The sequence below is a fragment of the Wyeomyia smithii genome, chromosome 3 (assembly GCF_029784165.1).
Source record: "Wyeomyia smithii strain HCP4-BCI-WySm-NY-G18 chromosome 3, ASM2978416v1, whole genome shotgun sequence".
Classification (NCBI taxonomy): Eukaryota; Metazoa; Arthropoda; class Insecta; order Diptera; family Culicidae; genus Wyeomyia; species Wyeomyia smithii.
In genome coordinates, this window is record NC_073696.1 from 265,673,752 (window position 1) to 265,697,920 (window position 24,169).

The 24,169-nt window shown below is 40.0% G+C and overlaps 1 protein-coding gene across 3 annotated transcripts in view; it reads right to left on the reverse strand.

Annotated features, from left to right (window-relative positions):
• Positions 1–24,169, reverse strand: part of LOC129726525 (homeobox protein cut-like) — a 310,880-nt gene that overhangs the window by 59,613 nt on the left and 227,098 nt on the right. The gene's annotated exons all lie outside the window — the stretch shown is intronic.

A 24,169-nucleotide genomic window follows, 5' to 3' on the forward strand; every position in this document is an offset into this window, starting at 1 on the left:
TCAGCGCTCGCGTAGTTAGTAAGTAAGTATCCATTAGTCTACCGCAATGATGTGAGGGAATAAATTAATAAAGATCTCTGCCATATTGCCATGTCAGTTGATTATCAGGCAGGCAGGCAGGCAGGTCGTGTGCCCAGAGGTCGACGACGAGGCGAGGCAACTTTTATCGCTTAAAAAAACAATCGTCCGGAGTGGAAGGTTTTATTTGCGCGCAAATGGAACAAAGATCGTAAAGCAGCGACAGACTTGCTAGCCGAAGGATTACATGAAGCTGTGCGCGACAACCGCAACCGGCAATAAATTTCCGCCGATCAATGTCACTTAGAACTGGGGCCACGCAAGATGGACGCGAAGCGGGAATAATGGCGGCCCTAATTAAACGTAATTACAGCCGAAAATGCTGTTTTTTATCGGCGCAACAACGAGGTGAAATTTTTGTATGACAATTATAACGCATGAGTTGCGGCTGATTTTCTTGCGATCGGAAGCGAATCCGAAGGTTTTCGGTGTTGACATGATGAACGTCCCTCGTTGTCCGCACGTACGAACTGAGTCAACATGGCTGATGGGTAATTAAAATTATTACCTGGTAGACGCATTATCGCATGTTTTATGAAGATCAAAGTGCGGAATCTGGCGAAGAAAACAACGATCATTCTACGGTAAAAAAAAAAACAAGGTGAATTCCTGGGCCTTGCAATCAAGTTCGAGAACACAAGCGGAAAGGCCGTAATTTAATAAATGACTCGAGAATTGCTAGATAACTTTAATGTTAGGAAATAAAAAAAGCAGTCGCGATTAAAGTTGAGATAATTTGTTTCTGGAGCCCAAACTCGCCATGGATCGGGACAGAAAAGACGTTGCCACGTATAGATTTCTATAATTCATTTTATAATTGATATGCAAATCCTCCCGACCGCAATCGCTCTCGGTTGAAACTTTCATTCCGGAAGTCACCAGGCAAAACAATCGCTTCCGCGCTCATCCGCAAAAACCCAGGCCCCGGACGTGGCAAGCAAGTGCGCGCGCGTTCCGCAGAAAAGTAATTTTCAATTCAATTCCTTTCCATCGGGAAAACGAAATGTTTCGCCAAATCCCTCATCCCCCCTCCGTAGTCCTTGCTCCATAAACCGCTTTCGCTGGCATCGCTGGAACACTGGAGTACACATTTAATTTTCTAATGAAAAATATAAACAAAAATATGTATGGATTTTCCGCTCCGTTCGGCGGCGAGTGGATCGTGGTTTCGCAACCCTACCATCACTTCGGTTCGACTTGGTCCTTTCGGATCCTATAGATATCGAAGCGAAATCTACATATCTATGGATCCAGAGTGCCGATGGGACGAACGGAGAGGGGGCTCCCGCACTTCACAATCAGAGACTGGTTTGGAGAGCAACCGTTGTGCTCGGTTCCTATTTTTGAAATGCGGTGTAGGAAAACTCATTCATATATTTATTATATAAAATAATCAAACGACGACACAACAGCGGCAACCGCTCTAAGGAAACCCTCTGTCTTTCGCGGCACCCGCCGGTGGCGAGGTGGTGAACGCGTTGCGGGGCCAAATTGGAAATAATACCATCCCGAGAGTTGCTCGCATGGCGACGGACGACGGTGTGACGATCGGCGGGGGAAAAAAAGCTGGCAGCAAAAACAATGGATAATATACAAATGAGAAAACCGAGGAGACGAGTGGAAAATATGACAAACAATCAAATACAAAATTCGTGAAGCAGTCTTTGTCATTTCATCCCTCAAGGTTTTCCACCCGCACTCCTGCGCCCAGCTTTACATCACTCGTCTGCCGGTGAGACGAATGCGTGGTTCGATTTTTAATCATTTTCCTTCTCGTTTTCTGGGCTTTTGTGTGCTCCGGCTGCCAGCGGCACTGTTCCATGTGTCAGCATTAAAAACGAAGGGGTTATTATTCCCGAATTCAAATGAAAAATCAAACCCCGTCCCATCACAGTAACCTAGCGGAACCTTTCCGGCCGAACCACCTCCAAGCGAAAGGGGTTAATTTGTGGGGTTGTTCTCCGATCCAGATAAAAAATCGACAGCGCCTTACAGGACAGTAGATAGACACACACATGCTCGGCTGTTCGTAAGAGCCACTCGCTCGCACGCATCAAAAGTCGTAATTCGTAATAATAAACATAAAAAGTCACTCACTCATTTCAATAATATCCCTTTTTTCGGAATCGACCCTCTCCCCCTCTTCGCAGGCGCACACATGTGGCTGAGCCCTAAAACAGCAAACGCTCGCCAGTATCTCCCGCAACACCCACTTGGCCCAATTAATAACAGATACCGTACACATTCGATCATAGATAATGTGGCGATATACCCTACAATATCATCGTCCCGGGAAGAAAATTCAACCTATGGCAAGCGAGCAGGTGTGCTCCAGTTTAGCCTGTCTCCCCAACTTTGCCCATTTGAATCACTCAACTTAACAATCATCATTCGTCTGAAACTTCTTACCCGACCCGGAGCTGATTGTCACCCAGAAAGCATCAAATTCCCTCCTGCCTCGTAACCCTCCCCGGCTACCCCACAGATATTCACATAAATCCAAAGATCGATCCAACCGAGAAAGGGTTGACATCGCTGTGTTGTTTTGCTATTTGTTCGGTGTATCGACAAAAGACCCCCAACCCTCTCACCGGGACAAACCCGCACTGTGCTGTTGCTAACAACAGAGCCGAGAGTAGTACAAGTGAAGCGATCCTTGTCGAACACACCAAACTGCCTGCCTTCCTCCGTTCGCTTACCATTCCAACCCTCTCGTCGCCGGGTCTAAGGATATCGTCGATCTGGCCTGCTTCCACCAGCTTTCCAGCTCGATGAGCAACGGCTTCACTCTAGCATTAATTTAGGATTTAGATTTATAATTCCTCGTTCGGGACTGTCACTCGAAACCAGGACCGGGGGGATAGATGGAGAATGGATTCGCCATCGGTTCACCCCTCCCACTTCTCTATCCCTTCATCATAGCCAAAACTCGACTGACTGGATGATGATGGAATATATTGGTAAATTTGGAAATTTTTCATTTTTAGTAAAAGATGATGCGGGTACTACGGCGTGTGAGTGTGTGTCTGTGTGTAGAACCATCGCTTGAAAAGATGTATCTCTTTCCATTGTTGTGTATTTATTTGCGCTCCTATTCGGTGTGTTTTGTTGTAGCTGATTTTTCGGCAGCCAAAGAGTTGCTGCTGGCACTTGAAGGAAGCGACGCCACTCGACTCTCGACGGGGACGACTTTGGAATGAAAAGGACTTAATTATGTCGCTCCGTGCAGTCTCTGACTGGCTGCGTGTATTTGTGCTCTCTGCCAGTGTCGTTTCCTTCCTCTTTCAGGCATATATGTGTGGAATGGGATTAAGGAACGTAAATTAAATATTATATACATCAGTCGAACGCGCGCCCTGCCAGGAGAAAAAGAGACCAGAAACAGACACAAATTTAAAAAGCTGATTGCTGGAAAAAGGGGTGAACGATTTTTAGGCCACCCGAGCTGCCACCCCCACTAGAGCACATTTGCATCTCGTCCCGATGGAATTTCAACTCGTTCAGTGCCGTTTGCGAACTAAAACTAGAAATCTGAAGGGAAAGAAGCAGCAGCAGCTACCATCAGAAATCAATGACATCGGGATTAATGCTGTGCTTTTATCTTTCGGGTAACATTCCACCCCTTTCGGTATCGACGCCACACGATGTTAAGCCAGCTGGTCTGAATTAAAGGATCTCTCATCCTTTGAACAAACACACGAACGCAAAGACATAAATTTTACCCCCTTTTGCGTGCCTTCTTCCTTTTCTGCACCCAGTGCAGTTTGCTTCCCGTCGTCGCTCGTCAAGGAAAAAGATAATTTTCAAGCAAATATAGAATTTATAATTAGCTTCTTCTTTCGACGGTGTTCCGTGGAGTTCCTGTGTGCTGTCGGCAGTTGGCGCAACGGCTGTGGGGTTGAGGATGGGGGCCAAGTAGCAAGCGAAGCAACCGGAGGGCCGATGACTTTAATGATAAAAGTTTGTCCCAGTTGTAATCGTATTGATTAAATATCGGAAAATGTTTGATGTTTTCGGGCCAAAACCGGCTTTTGTCGATGGAACAAGTTTGAGGCTTCCAAAATGGGGAAACGATCACGATAAAACTGGGGTTTGATTGATGGATTATTGGTAAAAGTTTCTGTCTGAGCGGACAAAAGTTTGCCCGAATGGGCAAGGGTAATCAATTAGACGATTAACAGTTTAAACCAGTTGGTTTTTGATGGTTCTAGTTGGATACAACGTTGGGTTGAACTCATAAAGGAAAATACTCCATCGACGCAAAATGTAAAGAGTTGTTAATAAATAGACTACATGGCGACCGTGACTTGAGCAATTGAGTATATCTGTAAAAAAGTCCTTATCTATTCTGTATTTATGTATACAGGTTTTCTTCTGGGGAACTGTGGTACCTTTAGTTTGTCAAGAAGTATAATATGGGCTGTTGTTATACTGTGAGCATTTAATTTCTGCATGGCGACCGTAACAAACATGTGGAATAGAGGTGATGTTTTTTTCAAATTTTTCCTTTCTGGATCTAAACAATGTTGTTAGTTGGTTTGCTCTGTTACGCACTTGTTGTAACAGAAGAACACGATTTTTTTTCGGAAAGAATAGATGGATAGATGGATACGATAATTTGCATTAAAAAAATTAGTTTTCTTCTGATAAGGCAACAATAAATGATTTGATGATTTTAATTCAACTAGAATGTGATTTTTTTACTTGATTGTATATTTAAACTTCAGCCGCAATAAAATACAAATTTTGATCTAAAATTTCATTGTTTGTCGTGCTATTTCTTCAACTGTTAGTATTTGCTACCATTTTTAAATAGTGAATAAAACCAGTTATGTCTCCCAAAACTAATAAACACTGTATTTTTGTGTTTATTTAGCATTGCTAACTTTTGGATTTGATGCTGTTTTCAGTATTGAAAACAGAAAAATATTGAAAAGCTCTTCAAACTCACTTTTTCTGCCAGTTGGAAGTTTGTTTTTAATCGAATACCCGTCGCTGAATGTTTGAAAATAAAGTTTAAATTTTAAGACACAAAAAAAAGAATAATTTGAAAAACAAGAAAAAATTCAAATATTGAAAATATTTGTTCGAATTTTAAGATAAATGTTGTCTAATTCGGGCATCATATGTAACTGAATGTTGCTGTCAATTTATACAAATAAGATTCTGAAGAAATGCCAATCATAAGTTGTTGATTTTCAGTTCATGCCACATTCTTGTTCCGGTCGCCAAATATAACATCAGAATTAGTATAGTTCAAAGACCCCCTTAAAATTTGATGCTTTATCTCTTAACACTCAAATGGCGAAGGACAACCCATTTTAATTTTCCCCCTTTGCTCTTTACTCTTTAGTCTTTAGTCTTTAGTCTTTACTCATTAATCCTTACTCTTTCCTCTTTCCTCTTCACTTTTTACTCTTTACTCTTTACTCTTTACTCTTTATTCTTTACTTTTTACTCTCTACTGTTTACTCTTTACTCTTTACTCTTTACTCTTTACTCTTTACTCTTTACTCTTTACTCTTTACTCTTTACTCTTCATTCTTTACTCTTTATCTTTTACTCTTTACTTTTTATCTTTTACTCTTTACTCTTTATCTTTTACTCTTTACGCTTTACCCTTTACTCTTCACTCTTCACTCTTGACTCTTGACTCTTGACTCTTTACTCTTTTACTCTTTACTTTTTATCTTTTACTCTTTACTCTTTATCTTTAACTCTTTACGCTTTACCCTTTACTCTTCACTCTTCACTCTTGACTCTTGACTCTTGACTCTTTACTCTTTATTTTGTATTCTCTACTGTTTACTCTTTACTTTGTACTTTTTATTCTACATTTTTAATTCTTCATTTTTTATTACTATTCTTTGCCATTAATTTTATACTGTTCATTCTTTATTGTTTGCTCTTTATTCTTCATTTTATGTTTTTCGTTCTTTATTTCATATTTTTTATTCCTTATTTTCTTTTCTTTACTCTCTATTCTTCACTATTTATTTCTTACGCTTTATATTTTAAATGCTTCAGCGAAATTTTTTTTTTTTCGTCGACCACGTCGACGTCGACAGTCTTCTTTTAGAGTTCAAACTGAGAAAAAGATTAAAGCTTTCTATCCGTTCCTGTGAATTTTAATGCCCTCAGCCAGCGCGTAATGTCTTCAGAGAAGTTTTCTCTCAGGCAAACGTAGAAGCGATGAACGCGACGAGTAATTACTTTGCGGTTCTTTGACAAACTTTCGAGCTGCCTAGGACCACCAAAATTTAAGCTGTAATTTTTCATATTTTTTTTATTTAAATCATGTGTCCAGATTGAAGAAGAATTCGGCCAGAATTTGTCGTCTTGAAAAAAATAACACGTTGGTCCTAGATGAATTTATGAAAAACGAAGCAATAATTGGAGTGGTCCTAAAAGGGACCCTTGGGGTACGCGACTTTTCCGAACTCGTCTTGAGAATTTTTTTTAGTTTGACCTTTACTAGCTTCAGAAGCGACTTTTAACAAAGCTTCATTTGAAGCCTTTTCTTGTTTTGGCCTCATTTATTATTATGTTCTAAATTTGTTCGTGATTTTGAGTTTAATCAAGGATTTATTTTATTTAGGCATCGTTTGGCCTTTGGAACCGATTTTCGATTGAGATTTACTTGAAGCAATTATTCATGTTAGCTCCAGAGACTTGAATGAAGTTTTCTCTTGAGCAAACGTAGAAGCGACGATCTCGACGAGGAATTACTTTGCGGCTCTTTGACGAATTTTCGAGCTGCCTTGGACTACCAAAATTCACAGGAATGTCTGAAAAGCTATAAGCTATCATGAACAAATAAGAAGAGAAGTGGTCCTAAAACAGACCCTCGGAGTACGCGAGAAAGAGTGTTATTTTTTCCGAACTCGTCTTGGGATCATATCCTATTTTTTTTAATTTGACTTTCTCTAGCCTCACAGAGCTTCATTTGAAGCCTATTTTTATTTTGGCCTTCTGTAATATTTGATTCTAAGTTTTTTAAATGTTTTATTTTTTATTTCGGATTTTCTTCGGCCTCTAGAACCGATTTTCGACTGAAATTTACTTGAAGCCATTATTTAAGTTAGCCTAACATTTGGAAACTTTTTTCGGCGAACATCTTCAGATGAGCTCCAAGACACCCGTTTAAGATCATTTCTTTTTATTTTGTACATTTCTCTAATTCTCAAAAAAATAAGAGTGTTATGATGATATGCAGTCTTTTTCAAAACCAGGAAATAGTGAAGAGATCAAGGCATTCCAATGATTCCATTTGAAAATTATTGCGGCTGTTTTTGCCAAACAAAACGTCGAATAAAGTATAATTCTACGTCGAATAAGGATAATTCTACGAATAAAGTATAATTCTACGTCTAATAAAGTATAATTGCGTTATAGTAAGACACTTGCAGAGTACCAACTTTTGCGTGTAGTTTTCTTCAAGATCGATCATAATTTTCTATTGACAGCAGACATTATCGAACCAAATCGTTATGCAACTTTAGACTAACCAATTGTGTTGAACATCCAGCAAGCGGAACCAAATTAGAAACGCCACCCGTCACAAAGTAAAAACTTTTGCCAACTTTGACAAGACCCCCCTTCTTCCCCCGCTGATGCTGATGGAATCGCCCGTCAGAACTGTCAATGTCACACACTCACTCGGATATGACGAAAACGAAACGAATGAAGAAAAAAATCCGCTCCCAGGCAGTCGAACAAAACAATATCGCTCGTACTCGTATCGCTGCCTTCGAACTCACCTCCATCCGTCATTCATCACACCGCCACGCAGCAGCAGCAGCAACGTCAAATCTCAATACCCAGCCCAGGGCCTACTTGATTGCCGAAAAAGAAACGGCCTCCCATATAGTAGTAGTAGCTGCGTATTGTCAAAACTTTTTCCTTTGAAAATTGCACCTTCCCACGCACGCACATGTAAATTCGGTTGTCATTCCCCCCTTTGCCGTAAAGATGCAGACAAGCAAGCAGGCAGCACTGAATTCCGTCAGTCGTCTTGCCTCCACTTTTATTAAGGAATCCGAATTTCTTAACTTTTGAAATGCTATCGAAAGATGTTTTGTTACTATTTCGTATGTGGAGCCTTCTATTTCGCCAGCTTTCGGGTCAAATTTCTGACTGACAGACAGGTTAGGCGTACGTTATGAATGGTTATGTGTGTGTGCGTTTGAGTTTGACAGGTCGACCAGGGTCGCAATTCGAACGCGCGCGCGTTTCTTTTCGGATTGTGAAACAATGTAATTGCCAAGACTGCCAATCAATCGATTGAAGGGTTCTGAAGCATGACTATTGATTTTTTCTGGCCACCAATTTGCGACTGTCTGCCTCTTGGGGCACCCGCTCCGGCAGTGCGAATTAATTTAATTCTGAGAGTCAAATTCAATTAGCAAATTAAGATAGCATTCTTCCGGTTGAATGGATGGATTAGGCAATGAGCAGTGGAAAATGATGGCCGGGATGCACGATAAGGGGAAATTAGTCGAACTCACCAAGGATTACAAGGGAAAAGTTTTCAGTTGCCAGGGAGAAACGGAAATTGAGTTGATATCGGTTTGATTGTAATTATTTTTTTGGGGCGATGTTTTTCTGGCACACAATAAAAAGTAACGGTCACAAATCACTATGAACGAATGATACTGAAAATGAAACTGCAAGAAAAGCTAAGCTAAGCCGTTATTCAAATGACCAGAAATAAACGCACGAAGTAAAGACAACAAATCCCGCCGTAGAGAATGCGTAAACTTTTCGCCCTATATTCACCGAAGATTGCAATCTTGCAGTGGCCGAGTAATCCCACTTCCGGGGAAGGTCGAATGCCAAAGCAATTCGCCTTTTATCTGTCTGAGAATCGCTGCATAGTTTCGCTTGCTGCAAAGCAGCAGCATCAACCTTAGTTTTAAAATTTTAATCCGGTAAATCTGCCCTTCATTCCCTGCTGGTGCCGGCTCCTGCGGCCCCATCGCCAATCGGACTACATCAGTCAGGCGAATTGGATTTCCCGTCCATTTGTCTCCAAGCTGGCAAGCGTAAACTATCCGAGATAGCCTGATTTTTAGCACGACTGCTTTGGTCCACAGTACCGTAGGTGAGAGTATCTTTGGTCCGCTTAGAAACTATTCGGAGTGCCGGTTTAAAACATCGCCCTATCGAACGGTACGCAAAACTTAATTCAATTGTAATGAAAGTTCGAGGAAAAAATAGGAAACAAATCCCTCTCTCTGTCTCACTCTGGCGACTGCCTCCGAGAGGCGCTTTCCGTTGAAGTGTTTAATGAAACATGACGTAAGATATAAATCAAATTAATATCCTTTTTGTAATTATTCATTGTATCAGTTCGGAGACAGTGAGCGCAGCAGTGCGCCATTGTTGTGCTCCACAGAAGGACGACGATGGGAGACGCACAGACGTTACATTTTTCCGAACCAAGACAAATAGAGATCCTTATCCCCATTCCGCAGTGGAGCTGGTGGCTTAGGGGGGAAGGTGTGGGCAACAACTGTCGTTCCGTTGCTGCCTGCCGGAGGAGAAATAGACATCCTGTACTGTTGCTGAAGTTGGTGCTGCTGCTGCTGCTACCATGCCGTACATAAATAATTCCAATCAAATTATCCAATCATTCGCTACATTTAATTCTCGTGTTTTTCGGGAGTTTTTCTTCCGTTCCACCGAGCGGATAGGCGTCGGAACCATCTTCCTTCCATCGTACCGTGCCTATTGTTTCCGGTGCTGTGTATTGCTGCACTGCATGCCTGGCAGGCGCAATCGATGGGATTACACGCGGGGATAAAAAGTAGGTCTTACGCTCGCGCCTCGGCGGCAGATTCCGGCACGGTTATAAGTTCTGCTGCTGCTGCTGCTGCTGCTGCTGCTGCCGGTGATCCATCGTAATGCGGATATTCCGAAATAGGACGAAGTATTGCTCTGTCATAAATTAGTCGCTACAGTGAAGAGTATTGTCATCGTTACCTTTCGAACTGAACGAGTCTTATTTAGTGTGTAAGATGCCTACTTAGTTGAGTGCTCTTGCTCAAGTCAGCAAGCAAGCGCTGCTGGCCGCCATAAATTTGTCCCCGAGCCCGTCGACGGGTCCAATCATGTGGTGATAATTTATTGTCCCATAATTGTCACGAACTCACATGACTTTTTATCCCCACGATGGCGAAGGCGATGACTATTATAATGATGATAGCCATATGATTGCGCATTTGTCAGCGCGACATCTTATCATCTCCGAACTGATTTCAGGCCCCTGCCTGAAGGGAGGAGCCTCCTATCGCCTGTATGTGACGGAGCACGCAGAGGTACAAATTAACAAACAATAAATCAGAAACAGCCCCTCAAACCCCGCCAGCCAACACAAACGCGAGTCGTTGATAAGAAAATCGGTGTCGCTGCCGTAAACCTCGTAACAATCCTGCTGTGATTGGTGATAAAACGTTCACCTAGCCAGTTAACGGTAACACCGCGAGTTAATGATCGGCTAATTGTCGCTGTTTGCCTATCCTCCTCCTCCGTCTCCTTCACACGCACGTTCTGTACGGAACAAATTGCACCATCAATGCGTTTGCCGGTGGCGCCAGGCGCTATTTGAAAAAGAAATACCGGTGCAATTTGTCGATGTTTGCTCGATAAATGAAACCAAAGACCGAACCGAACCTTAAACCCCCCCGTTCGGGAATAAAACACAAAAAGCTTCAAACGAATTATCAATCATAAATTCATAAAATCATAAAAGCATCTGTTCGATTGACTAATAGTGCGAGTCTCTGTCCCGCGACCGCCGTCGCCGCTACCGCTCCACTCGGCTGGCATCGAACAAAACGGCCAACTGGGATTACTGTCGCGGCATCAAAGTCAGCCATGCCGAGGATATTCTACGTACATTAAAAGGGGAGACCCCGGCAAAAATTTTGCACACTGAAGGAAAAGTTTTCCTGCTCCGAGCCCCGCTCGCCCAACAGCTTCTAGACGTTTGTACGGAACAGTCGAGTGACATGCCGAGAATGGTAATTAGCACAAGGCAAAACTTTTTCATCCATATTTTTGAGACAGTTAAATTTTGGACTTTTTTCTGTCGTCTCCCCCAACCATTCTCCACTTGGGTTATAATTCCGACTACGACTAATCGAAGTTTTTTTCCTGTGCTGCCCGTTCTGCGGATACAACGAGCGACATTGATGTATTCAAATTCAACTTAATTCGTCCTGCTTGGTGCGGTGAGTTCGGATTTCAGTGCCTATCCATCCAGTGCACAAGCGATGACAGAAAATTTATTTCTTTATTGAAGAAAGAGTGTATCTGTGTATCGAATGTTTGTTCGGCTGGCGGGGTGGGGGAACTAATTGCACTCTCGCCCACACTAGTTACTTTTCGAGGATTTGACTGTGACTTGCGCGAGCACAGCGCAGGAGATCATAAATTGTGATAAATCACCAGACGGATACGGGGTAGGTATTGCTGCAGATATTATTCGTCTCCAAACGAGCGAATGATGACGATGATAATAATAGTAATAATTGTCACTGCTATTATCGCTAAAGGTACGTGCACTTGTTTACGGTTAATTGTCAGCCACGGTGTGGTAAACATTCGCGATACGGGTTGATTTCTTTCCTCTCGCGGTCCCCAATTGGCCTTCCCTGTCAGGGAGGATGAAGTGCGTACTTTGATGTCATATGGGCAGAGACTAATTGGCGAATTCCAGGTGGAGAACTGTAGGAAACCGCAAGGGGCTACCGAGCTTCTGTTACTCGACAGACTTTGTGGGAAAGGAATATGGCGACCGTGGCCGATGTGCCCAGCAAAAATAATTCTCAAGCTATATTCTAACTTTGACAGAATCAAATCCCTTTTCCCTCCAACTATTCTAAAAATTTGGACATTTTGAATAAATTATTATATTTGTTAGGCAAAATTCTAAAATTAAATTTTTGAAAAATTTGTTACTAGCAGCCTTTAGAAAGTTTCCCTTCTGTACATGATTTTGAAGAGTAACACAAAGAAAAAAATCGAGAATTCGATCCAGTTTTTAACTATCATAATAAGAATAAAAATAGAATTGGGAGAACTCATCGGATTACAAGAAAAAAGTTTTTGGGAGCAGCAGGAATCAGATATTGGGGTAATATTCTTCAGGGCAACAATTTGGCGTTTTTTTTGGAGGGGTTATAATGCTTTTCGAAACAAGTAGAACACACTAAAAAAACAGTAACGAAAACAAATAGAACATTCCTTTATATGGAGTGAACTGGAGAGAACAGGAACAAACTCAGCCGAATCTAAAAAAAATATGAAGAGAAATGGAAAGAAAAAATGAAAGCTCATAAAAATGAGAGATGCACAACAATAAAAACCAGAAAAATATAGAGTAAAACGAAGTGAAACAAGCTGAGTAAAATCAACAGCATTGAGAAAAATAAAATAGCAGAAAGGCAACAATCGCAGAACAATAAATCAAACTAAGAACATGTATAGAAGCTGAATATGAAATATGGCGACCGTCATTTTTTAAGTTGTTGTCAAACCTTTTTTCCCAAGCAATCAAATTGACAATTTTTGATGAAAAATTGAATTTGTAAGCAAAGCTTCTGAAAATATAAGATTACAAAGATAAAAGCTCCGGTAGCTGTGAGAAACATAATTGGGGTTGATATGTTTTCGATTGGAATTATGTGTTGAGGTAGCCTTTTGTCGCTTTCTTGGCGAGGAAGTTCAAAATATTTCGAAAACAGAAAGAAAACAGTGAAGAATGGAGTAATGGAAAGGAATAAAATTTGAAGAATATAGAGTAAACGAAAATAAGACATGAAACAAACGGGAAAAAATTGAGAAAATATACTATTAATAAAATATAAATATTTAATATAGGAAAATGAAAATAAGAAAAAAGAAAATCAAGTTGAAGATATGTAAAAAATCAATATCACTAAGATGAATCTGACATAAAATGCGAGCAGAAAAAGACGAAAAAACAGAGATTGGAAAAAAGAGATGAAAAATAAGTAAACTTAAATATAATGGTAGCGAACGAGTGAGGGAGACAGTGAGAGAGAGTGGGAGAGCGAATGAGTGAGAGAGTGGAAGAGAGAGCGAGAGAGGGAGAAGAGTGAAAGAGAGAGTGTGTGTGTGTGAGAAAGAGAGAGTGAGTGGGAAAGTGAGTGAGAGAAAGAGATTGAATGAGTGAGAAAGTGAGTGAGAGAGAGAGAAGGAATGAGTGAGTGAGAAAGTAAGGGAGAGAGCGTGCGGGAGAGACAGAACAAGATACAGATGGTGGGAGAGAGTAAGTGAAAGAAAGACTGAAAGAGAGAAAAAGAGAGAGAGAGAGGGAGTGAGAAAGTGAGTGAGAGAGTGAATGAGAGAAAGCAAGATAGAGAGCATAAAAGAGGGAGACAAGGAGGGAGAGAGAGCGAGAGTGAGTGAGAGAGAAGAAGAGAGGGCAAGAGAAGGAGAAGAGTGAAAGAAAGTGTGTGTGAGAGAGAGTGAGTAAGAAAGTGAGTGAGAGAGAGTGAGTGAGTGAGAGAGAGTGCGTGAGAGACAGAGGAGGATAGAGAGGATGAGAGAGAGTAAGTGAAAGAAAGAGTGGAAGAGAGAAAATAAGAGAGAGAGTGAGAAAGTGAATGAGAGAGAGCAAGAGAGAGCTAGAAGGAGAGAAGGAGGGAGAGAGAGAGTGAGAGAGAGGAAGAGAGAGTGAGAGAGAGAGGAAGAGAGTGAGAGTTGTAGAGGGAGAGAGAGGGAAAAAGGGAAATAAAGAGGAAGAGAGAGAGAGGGAGAGAAAGAGTGAGTGAAAAAGAGAAGGGAAGAGGGAGAGAGAGAATCAGAAAGAGTGAGTGAGAGCTAGTGAAAGAGAGAGAGGGAGAGGAAGAGAAAGGGATAGAGACAGAGAGAGAGTAAAAGAGAGAGAGAGGAAATGATAGAGAGAGTGAAGGACAGGGTGAGGAAGAGAGAGTGAGAGAAAGGGAGAGAGAGATATTGGAAAACAGAAAGAGAGAGAGGGGAAGAGAGAGAAGAAAAGGGAGAGAAAGAGAAATAGAGAAAAAAAGAGAAAGAGGAGTAAACAGAAATAAATGCTGAAAAAGGTACGAACACTTGATGATGAAAAAATAGTAACCAAAATCAGCTAAAATTTAGAGAAAAATCGGTGATTGGAAAGAAAAAACCAAATAAAGTTGATAAAATACAAACAATAGGCAAAATTATCTCACGGAAATATAGGAAATCACAAACCAAATATATGCAAAAGTATTTAGAATAATTAAAAAATATAAAATGCTGCAAAATAATTAAATAATATTATAGAATGCTTAAAATCAAAACGGCCTCAATGAAAGGATACAAAACAAATAGAAAACAAAATGCGAAATAACAAATCAAAAGTGTACAGAGATCAAAAATAAATAAAAAATGCAGAAAAGTAAGGAATTTGAGACAAATAGAAAATAAAAATCAACTTAAACGTAAAGGAAAAAAAGAATCAAGCTGGAACGAAATTAAAACAATTCAATGAGAAAGTACAAACAATGAAAAAGATAAACAAAAAGAACACGGAGGAAAATATCAAAAAATAACGCACAAACCTAAACAAATTATTAAAAACAGAAAAAGATAGAAATGAAAAAACATTCACAAAAGAAAACAAAAAAAAATATATACGTGAGGTACATAGAACTAAAAGTGGTCCCCGTGGCTCTGTGGTTAGCGATGTCGGTCGGCTAGCTCTTCCACACGGTTGTAATATCGAGTCGAGGATCTTTTCGAGCTGGAAATTTTCTCGACTCAGCACTGGGACACGGTGTATCGTTGTACTTATCCTACACATGCAAAATGTGCCGAAAAAACAATATCGATAACGAATTCTCTCAACTAATCTAGTTGATCGAGACCGCTATGAGCCCCTCAGGCTAAGTGTGCGATATTGTTTTACAAAGAACAAAAATGTTTCAAAACAGAAAACATACATATCAGAATGAAGACAGAAAAACAAGGACTAAAAAAGCTAAACACTCCAATATATTTATATGACGGAAAGTGTAGTAAAACTTAACAAAAAATTTAACACACACAGCACTAGGACTCATCGTACATTAGAATCAAATGAAATATGATCAACGAGCCTCGAAGCCATCATAAAAATAGGTAAATTTTCGAACTAACGGTCAGTTAAGATTTCATTTATCATATTTTTCAAGTTTAAACGGAAATTTTCTTATTATTTACCGTTCCTACTCATCCTAGAATAATTGGTAAATTTTTTAAAATACTGTCTCACTTTAGTTGATTGGACAGGTTTAGAACCAAATCGGTGATTTTACTAAGGAACATCGAATTTATTTTCAATTAAGCTTCTTAATATACTAACCTCGATAAGCATTTGGCGATTATTTAACATGGCGACCGTGACAAGACTGATTCATAAGTTAGCATATAACACATATTTTACACCTGAAACTAGGTTTGAAGCGACCAATTCGCAACTGAAAATCAATGGCCTTTTAGTTGCTCGTCTTCAGAGTTTCATCCTGCAAAGCTGGCAGCAACAACAGGTACGAAATTACCCAAAGTCTATCCTAAAACTCCGAAAATATATTTTTTGTAACATTCAAAATAATTTATTAAAATTATTAATTCTTTATGATAATCTAAATTTATCTCAAACAATTTTAACCAAAAATTGAAGCTGAAATAAATTGTTATCACGTCAGAAAAAGACCATTTGCGTGAGTTGGCAGTCAGCTCTAAATTCAGAAAAAGTTTACAAAAAAATATTAAATAGTTATCTAATTTTTATCTGGCATGAATCGTTTTTAAGTGAGTTTGAAATGGATTTACAATATAACGTCCGTAATAAAAAAAACTTTTGAAAAAATAGAAGTTGAAACCAGTATTTCGCGTTATTAAATCTATACGAGAGAATAATTTTAATAAGTGTCAGCTTTGTCGTTTGAATCTTAAATTTAGAGGAAATTATAAAGAGTTAAAATAAAATTTTTATTATGTTCGAGTGAAATTGGAATCTCGACATCACTTCACAATTTGGTTCATATTTTTTCGCATGCAACTCTGTTGAGTAAACCCTTTTTGATAATAAATGATCATAAAGATGCATGCAATGCTACTATATGTACAAAACTGGAGCCTGTAAACGTTCATTGGGAAGCATTACTACGATATGTCACAACCTTCAGTGGCATCGTTTGAAACTGAATCTTGCAATTTATACGATTTACATAAAACTTTGTAAGATTTCAATCTTCAACGATATTAACACAACAGATGTTGCATCTTAAATATGTTCAACTTGTTGTGCACATTTACGCGACTTAGAATTAACGTTCTCATACATCTTTTTGCTTACTGGGTTATTGCCCCTTCGTTTAGGTTTTAAAAAATGAAGCAATAAATTTCATGAAAGTCTTTAAATGATGATAATCCTAATGTATTACATGGCGCCCGTGACAAAATTATTTCATAAGTGTTTTGTAACTGAAAATTAAAACAATTTAGAGTTTGGTAATTGACAACAATATTCAGTAATATAAGGTGAAAAAAACAGCCAAAATTTATCTGAAAATTTGAAAGAAAAATTTTCTTTATTTGAAATAGTTTCTTAAAATTATTATTAATTTTTCTTTTGGCATTAAATTTCATATTTATTTTTCAACATTTAGCGGCAGGTATTCGATCAAATAAGCGCCCCTCACTGTCTGAAAAAGTAAGTTTATTAAGCTCTACTATATGACGACCGTGACCCTCCCAGCTGGTCTTTGGGTACGGCTTAACTAACCAGTCGTCGTATGTTCGAGTTCCGACTCAGGAGAAACTGTTGGCACTAGTCCGGAATAAATAAATTGCCAATTCATTTGCTACTTTTTAGATTTTTACCCTGTCTATTTTACCATACATAGTTTTTTTATATTTTTGTTGCGACTTTGTCTTTTCTTCAAGGGTGTTTCCTATATAATAGAATAGAACAAAATTCTTTGGAAGATATCCAGAGCCTTTTTCTTTATTTCTAAGAATGAGTTGCCACTTAACATTGTTCAATCTATGCCAAACGTTTCGTTTAGTCTAAAATGTACAGTTTTGTCGAAATGAAGTGCTGTGTTGTTCTAACAATCAAGAGGGAAAGACATTCATTTTTCTAATAAATCCAATCCTAAAATTAGGGAAAATAATCCCTGTAAATAGCACAGTCTGAGTTCAGATCAGAATCTAAGTAAATCAGTTTTCGGAAGCCCATCAAATTTTGTTTCACATCCGATTAGAACCGGCTTCGAATCAAACGTCGTATCCACTCCTTGAGGTTGTACATCTCACGTTACGAGAAAATCGCTCAAGCGAATCATGATTTTAGAACCCCCGGAGCAACAAACTCAAACACCCACACCTTCTCTCCACCTAATGATACTTTCGGTGGAAATCATCATCTTCCTCCGGTGCCGGTAGAACAGCGTCCAACGGCGAGCAATCGACTCAATCGATTGCGGATTAGCATTTCTTAGCCGAGGAAGGCAAATTTTTAATTACCCCCTCTGCCAGTTTTCCGAGGAGGTTGCTTACTTACAACTGCCTAAAGACGACCTTCCCCACGTAATCGAAAGTAATCAAAATTCGAAATACGTATACACACAGAAGCAGCAGCTGCCGCCGTTTGTACAGCACCCAGAGGCCACAAACTTTTATCTAGTTTTGCTAGCAAATCACCCTCCTCCCCCAATCCTCTAACCTTTCCGCCGTTTTCAGTCTTCACCGCCCGAAAAATAGTAGGAGTAGTGCCGTTAGGTTAGGTACTTGCACTCGAAGTGTAACATGAATCATCCGACCTCTGCCTGGCTCTCCGCCTTCACAGTTTTCGGTTTGGCCGAATGTTTAACGATTTTAATTCTATTTATTCATCAATTGCTGGGGCTTGGCCCGGGTTTTCAACTTTTGATTCACTCTCGCCACGCAGCACGCAGCGGAACCGGCGGAGAACGACGAGTCGAGCGTCAGAGAAATTCAAAGAAAATCAATAAATTTAATTAGATTCAATTTTGATCGTCGTCTTGTCGTACAGAGACGGCCGTCCGATGGTGCCGAGTGACTGATTTACTGCTGTTTGTCTTCTAGTGTAAGAGTAAGATCGATTCTAGGGGCGATCACGCCGCATTAGCGGAGCTGAAAACTGCATCGAATTCAATCACAGAATTAATGTTTCACAGATGAACATCGGTCCGAAGCAGAACTGATTGCAAAAACAACATTAAATTAGCAATAAATGGACCGCCAATTTGGAATCATTTCTGGAATCTTTTGACAACCGAGGGGTATGTTAGGGGAACCACGACTAACTGACTCATATTTTTAACCCACATCGTGTTCAGCGAACGATAACCGCAAGATTCAGACTGACGATCAACCGGAACCGGCACGTGCAACGACCCCGTAGATCATCCCGATACAGGTGGAAAAACAACATCGGACGATCATCCAGCGATCACTCGCGCCTGATCGGTATACGACCAGGTGAGTGGCCCGTAGTCAACCGGAACAATCAGAATGCGCCCACCACTGGAGCGATTCCACTCTTCCTGGCTGCTTCGTCGCTCCACAGTTAATCTCCGATCAATAAAATTCCCATTAATCTATAACCATCGAAGCAGAGCCCGGATCGAAGGGGAACTGAAGACAGAGAAAGAAACTCGCAAAAAAAAGCATCTACCACCAGTAAATCGAACCTATAAAAAGGGAGTTTCGCTACTTAAACTTTTATATATTTATACCCATCTATCGGCGCAGTTTGCTTCGATTAATTACGAACCGGCCGACTGGGATCGATGGAATGCCCCCTCGCCCTCGTCAAAGCCGTACTTCGAAGACTCAGAGTGAAGGTAAAATCGAAGAAATTAATTTATGCGTGGCATAAATTTTCACTATACCACAAAAGGGGGAAGGCTGGCCATGCGTACCGACATCCGATATCGGTTTGATTTGCACCGATTCTCGGAACCACATTCCCGGAGTTCTTGCGGGTATCGCAACGATGGCTAATAGGCTCTCTAAGCGAACAAAATGCATTGGATTAAATGAGTTGTGAAGCTGAAATCGAAGCCGCCGCCGCCAAGCGTGAAACTCCGTGCACCGAGGAAGCCGGAAAGTTTTAGACGGGGCGCATCGGTGGAGATCGATTGAGAGCCGTGGAGCATGACTCCGATCCGATCGGAAAACCAGCCGGTTGAGTCGAAATAAAACGACAATCATCATCATTAAAATCATCATCAGCGCCATTATCATCACCAATTTGATCATCGAAACATAATTCCGTAATGAGGCTTCACTTGGCTGTTGTAAGATAAACTATGCGCAACAATCGAATGAAATTAAATTCTGATCGTGCGGTTTACCAGTGTGTCTGTGTGTCACACAATAGCAGCAGGTGAATTACAAGCGCACGTAGGGAAGAAAGGGGAGGTAAACCAATTCTGTGTGCACCGTCGCATAAACGCAACAAAAACACATCCGCCACGGTTCGTCAACTCATCTAAACGAGAACAACGGAGGCACTGCGCTTCGGTCCCATCATCATCGCCAATCATCATCGCAGTCGGCCGGGGGCCGAGTGAAAGAAAGAGTCACTTTCACGGCAATGGCAAAGTTCTGTTAAGTGTGACAGCCTATTCAGGGCTGCTAGTGCATTTGATTTTCCCTCCTCTCTCAAAAAAAAACCGCCACATTTACTCTTACCCCGTACCCAGTCGAACCCCGATAATTGCCACTTTTCAAATGATATTGTTTCGATGAATAAAAAAGGTTATTGAATGGAGAACACTATGTACGAAAATAGCACCGGCTAAGAACCGAAAACAAAAGCCGCACCAAAATGACATGGTGTGTGTGGTTTTATCTACCTGTTGTTATCCGATGAATACAGAATTGAGCAGCTCGGCAATTTAGCAGCAAAACAAAAAAAGGGGGCCAGCTAGCTAGCAGCTCTACCGTATCGATGAGTCTCGGGGCGGCTGAACAATTGGCTGGCAAATTATGTATGTGTCAATGTTGCGCCGCTTCCTTTGCGATTTTCACTGCACACACTACTCTCAAAACCCCCAGAAGGGGTTGACACTCGACCGATCGGAACCCCCCTTTCTACCTCCCCCAAGCGATGGATTGCGAAACTGAATACCTGTAGCTTCCTAGCCTATTGTCTATCGCTTCCGCGCACAGCAGGCTTTGCAACCGAAACCATCCGCAAACAATCGATGTCATTCACTGAACTGTTTTTTGTTTTGTTTTGCTTCTTGTGCTTCCCCGTGCCCCCCGCAACAATACACTTGACTGCTTTTTTTCGGATGCGCTAGGTTCTGAAGGACGTCTCAAATTTCATCCGGCGAACGGAGACGGGAATTGCCACCGTCAATTTTTTTTTCTTCTTCTTTCGTGATGCTGGGATTTATAACACGACCCGAACCGTTCCGCGAGCTATCAGTTACTAATAACCCGATTCTAACAAAATTATTTTTTTCGGCTCTACTAACTGCCGGCCGTGCGAGTGTCCACACACACACACGCGCGAGCGTGTCTGCTGTTTTAGCGGAGGATAGGGGAACGGGCGTCGAGGCGGCACTAGAAACAAGTCGTAAATTTGTTCTTGTTTTGGGTGTTCGGCGGCGCGCTTAGCGGCTTGGTCCGAGTCAAGTCAAGGGTGCGTACCGAAGTAATTCCATTGATAGGTTTCCTACTTGAGTGGTTGAGCGGTGCGCGGCCACGGTACGGTTTGCGAGACTACGGCGGTGGCGGGAAAAGCGATGGTATTCCTGGAAACGGCCCAATTGGCGGATGAGTTGATTGGGCGATGAGTCACGGGATACGTGGCACTAGCTTTCGACAATTGCGTGTTTATATGTGAGATAGTAAATATGTTGAAATAGTTTTTCAATAGGAACTTTCAACTTTGAGACCCGACTGATGAACAAGAATTGAATCTAGCATAGATAATATTTTGCCACTATGGTTCCGAAGAAATTCCCTTGAAGCCGTAAAGTATTAGTCACCATTAACTTAGATTTGCAGGGCATAATATTTATCGACCACCTTGAACATGGTAAAATAATGAATAACAAATACTATTGTGATTGGATCGCTTGATCGTTAAATTCAAGACTGAGAAAAACGTGCTCTTTCTCCAAGACAATACTCCCGCTCATTCTGCTGGAAATACGTCCGGTAACTTGAAAAATTTATGCTTCGGAGTTGTTGGTCAGATTTGATCCAGAGTGACTATTTTCTGTTTTTTTCTCGGTTGAAAATGTGACTTTCTGGCACACGGTTCTACTCGAATTAAAAGGTAGAGTTGGAAAGAAACGAATATTATGACGTACAGCACTGCAATACTATCCTCGAAATACTAGAGAACCACTAAGTTCACTAAATTTTTAAATTTTTTTTTAATTATCTCCTCAACGATTTTTGACGTAGGACTACGTTCTACTTTAGTAGGATGGCATGCTGTGGAATGAAAATGTGCCCCCTCAAAATGTAAATTATTCTAAGCGCCAATGTCTTGGTCTAAAGAGAAAGCTTCCCTCAAACTTTCGGTTTTTGAATTGGCAATAGTAAAAAAAATGAGTTGCGTTGAAAACCAAATATTTTCAGTTTAGTTTGGCAGCATGGAACTAACCACAAGCTCGAACTAATAACAGACGGCTAACCATTCACGAGCTCGCTCTCTATTCGCAAGGGTGAATTCAGTCCTATGTTGTAAGTAACCCACCCTCTTTTCAAGTTATGTCATTTTCCTAGTTTCGCTAGACACAAACAGCTTTTATTCCGTAATTATTAAACGTTTTTCGCCTTGCTTGGTATTAAAAGAATCAAAAATAGGAATCATTTTTTACATTTGATTGCCACTTTAGCACCTTAGAAATATATCACAATCATTTCAAAATTAATTGAGAATCATTTTCGAATCATTTTAGACTCATTTTCGTATTCACAATCATTTGAAAATCGTTTGGTCGGCGTGCGACCAGACCGAACCAAGCGCCAAAAACTTTATTTCGAGTAATCGGCGATCAAAGTTTAACCACCCCATATGTTTGCTGCAAAGAAATTTTGTTATAATACCATTATAAACTGTTCAAATGATTTCGTTTTATCATGAAAGATAGATTATCAAATTTAACATCCACTAATGTTAAAAACTCAATTTTTTTAAAAATGGCGCTTGGTTCGGGCTGGTCGCACGACGACCGTTTCAGAGTCGTCGTGGAATCATTTCACAAATAATTTGAATCCATGTAGAATCATTTAGGAATATATTTACCATCATTAAATAGTCATTTGGAGGTCGCTTTGAAATAATTTAAGAAGCGCTTTGGAGTGATTTCAGATTTAGTTTGGAGTCATTTTGAAACCTAATGAAACTACTTTACACAAAAATATGTGAAAACATAACTGCGAGAAATTAATAGCACGTTTGTGTTCAAATATTACCCATGTATCGATTTTTTCTAGCGCAAGTACAAACTTTGTAAACCACACGAGCCATAAGACCTATTGAAAAACGCTTTTTTTTGTAAGGGAATTAGAATGACGTTGTCCATTGATGTGAACTTTTGTAATACAAAAACGCTTAAAAGATTACATTTAAGAAATAATCGTGTGGTTGCATTATTTTCTCAAAGGGGGAGGGTGTAGCATTATTTTTGTAAGTGCAACTGTGAATATCGCCAAACGTTAACCCTCTTACGTAATATCATCGGTGACGTTACATTGACTACAGGAGACAGTTAGTATCATTGAAATTTTTTTATACAATTGCTTTAAAATGATTTTAAAATCATTCAAAAAACAACTGTGATTCTGTTCGGATTTCTACTTTTAAAAAATCAGAATCAGTAGCACAACACACTTCTCAAATGTTCCTTCCATTTCACATCTTCTAATTCAATAATCACTTTAAATACTACATCAATTCTCTTAGAGTGTACAGAGCGGTATTACACACATTGGATTATATTGGACCATCACAGGCTGTTTTCGGATTTCAAAATGACCTCTGGAGTCGATTCAAGGTTTCTGAGCACCATCCCGATTTCATTATTTTTTAGTTGTTGTCCAGAAACCGAAAGTCGCCAGCTTGGATTTTAAAATTACGTCTGAAGTTTGTTTTTGGCTTTTGAACCCAATCTCTACTTCGAACATTGGATAATTTTCGACCATCTCAAACTGTCTTCCGAAACACCGGAAGTCGCCAACTAGAATTTCGAAATAATCTACAGTCTTGGTATTCCCCTTAACTGATTCCCGGCGGGTGATGCCACCTGACATTCAAACTCCGATTTGAATTTAACAATTATATTTGAAAATTTACACTATTAAACTATTCACTATCGCTTGAGAACAGATTGATCTTTAATATGCAATAAAGTTTGTGCCAAATGTGCATATAGGGGAACTGCTCCATTATTCATCTCATTAAGCCGATATTCACGATGAATGCACGGATTAAACACCAAATTTTCACGGAATCATTGAACAAACAAACTAATAATGCTTACGTACTCTTATGGAATCGTTTAGCATTGTATATTTAGTAAAATTAGCTAGATTTATCCTAAATTTTTCACAACGCTTCCATATCCATCTCAAAACTTGAATCACAGCTCAATTATTCATCTCACGACGCCCCCATATTCATCACACTGTTAATCATGAATGAAACACATTATCATGAATGAACATAGCCGCAGCCGGTCGTAGTAGGTTACCATGATATCCGCTGCAGTTGTTTACGTGCAAAACTGGTAACCTAGGTAACCACTACAGTGCTGTAGATTTATTCAATTATGTCGGAATAATTCAATATTTTCAGTATGATTTTTTCGTATTAACAGGAACTGATTTGGCAAATCTTGATTTTCTTCAACGCAGTGAAAACAGATGAAAATACATACAGTTGAAATTTAGGAATTGTAGAAATTCATCTCATATATTTCTGCTAATTCAAGCTTGTTTTAGGAAATTTGGGGTGAACATTTCAAAGATTGAAGTGATTGAGTGTTGATTGAAGTGAGTGATTTTGTTTAGTGATTGAAAT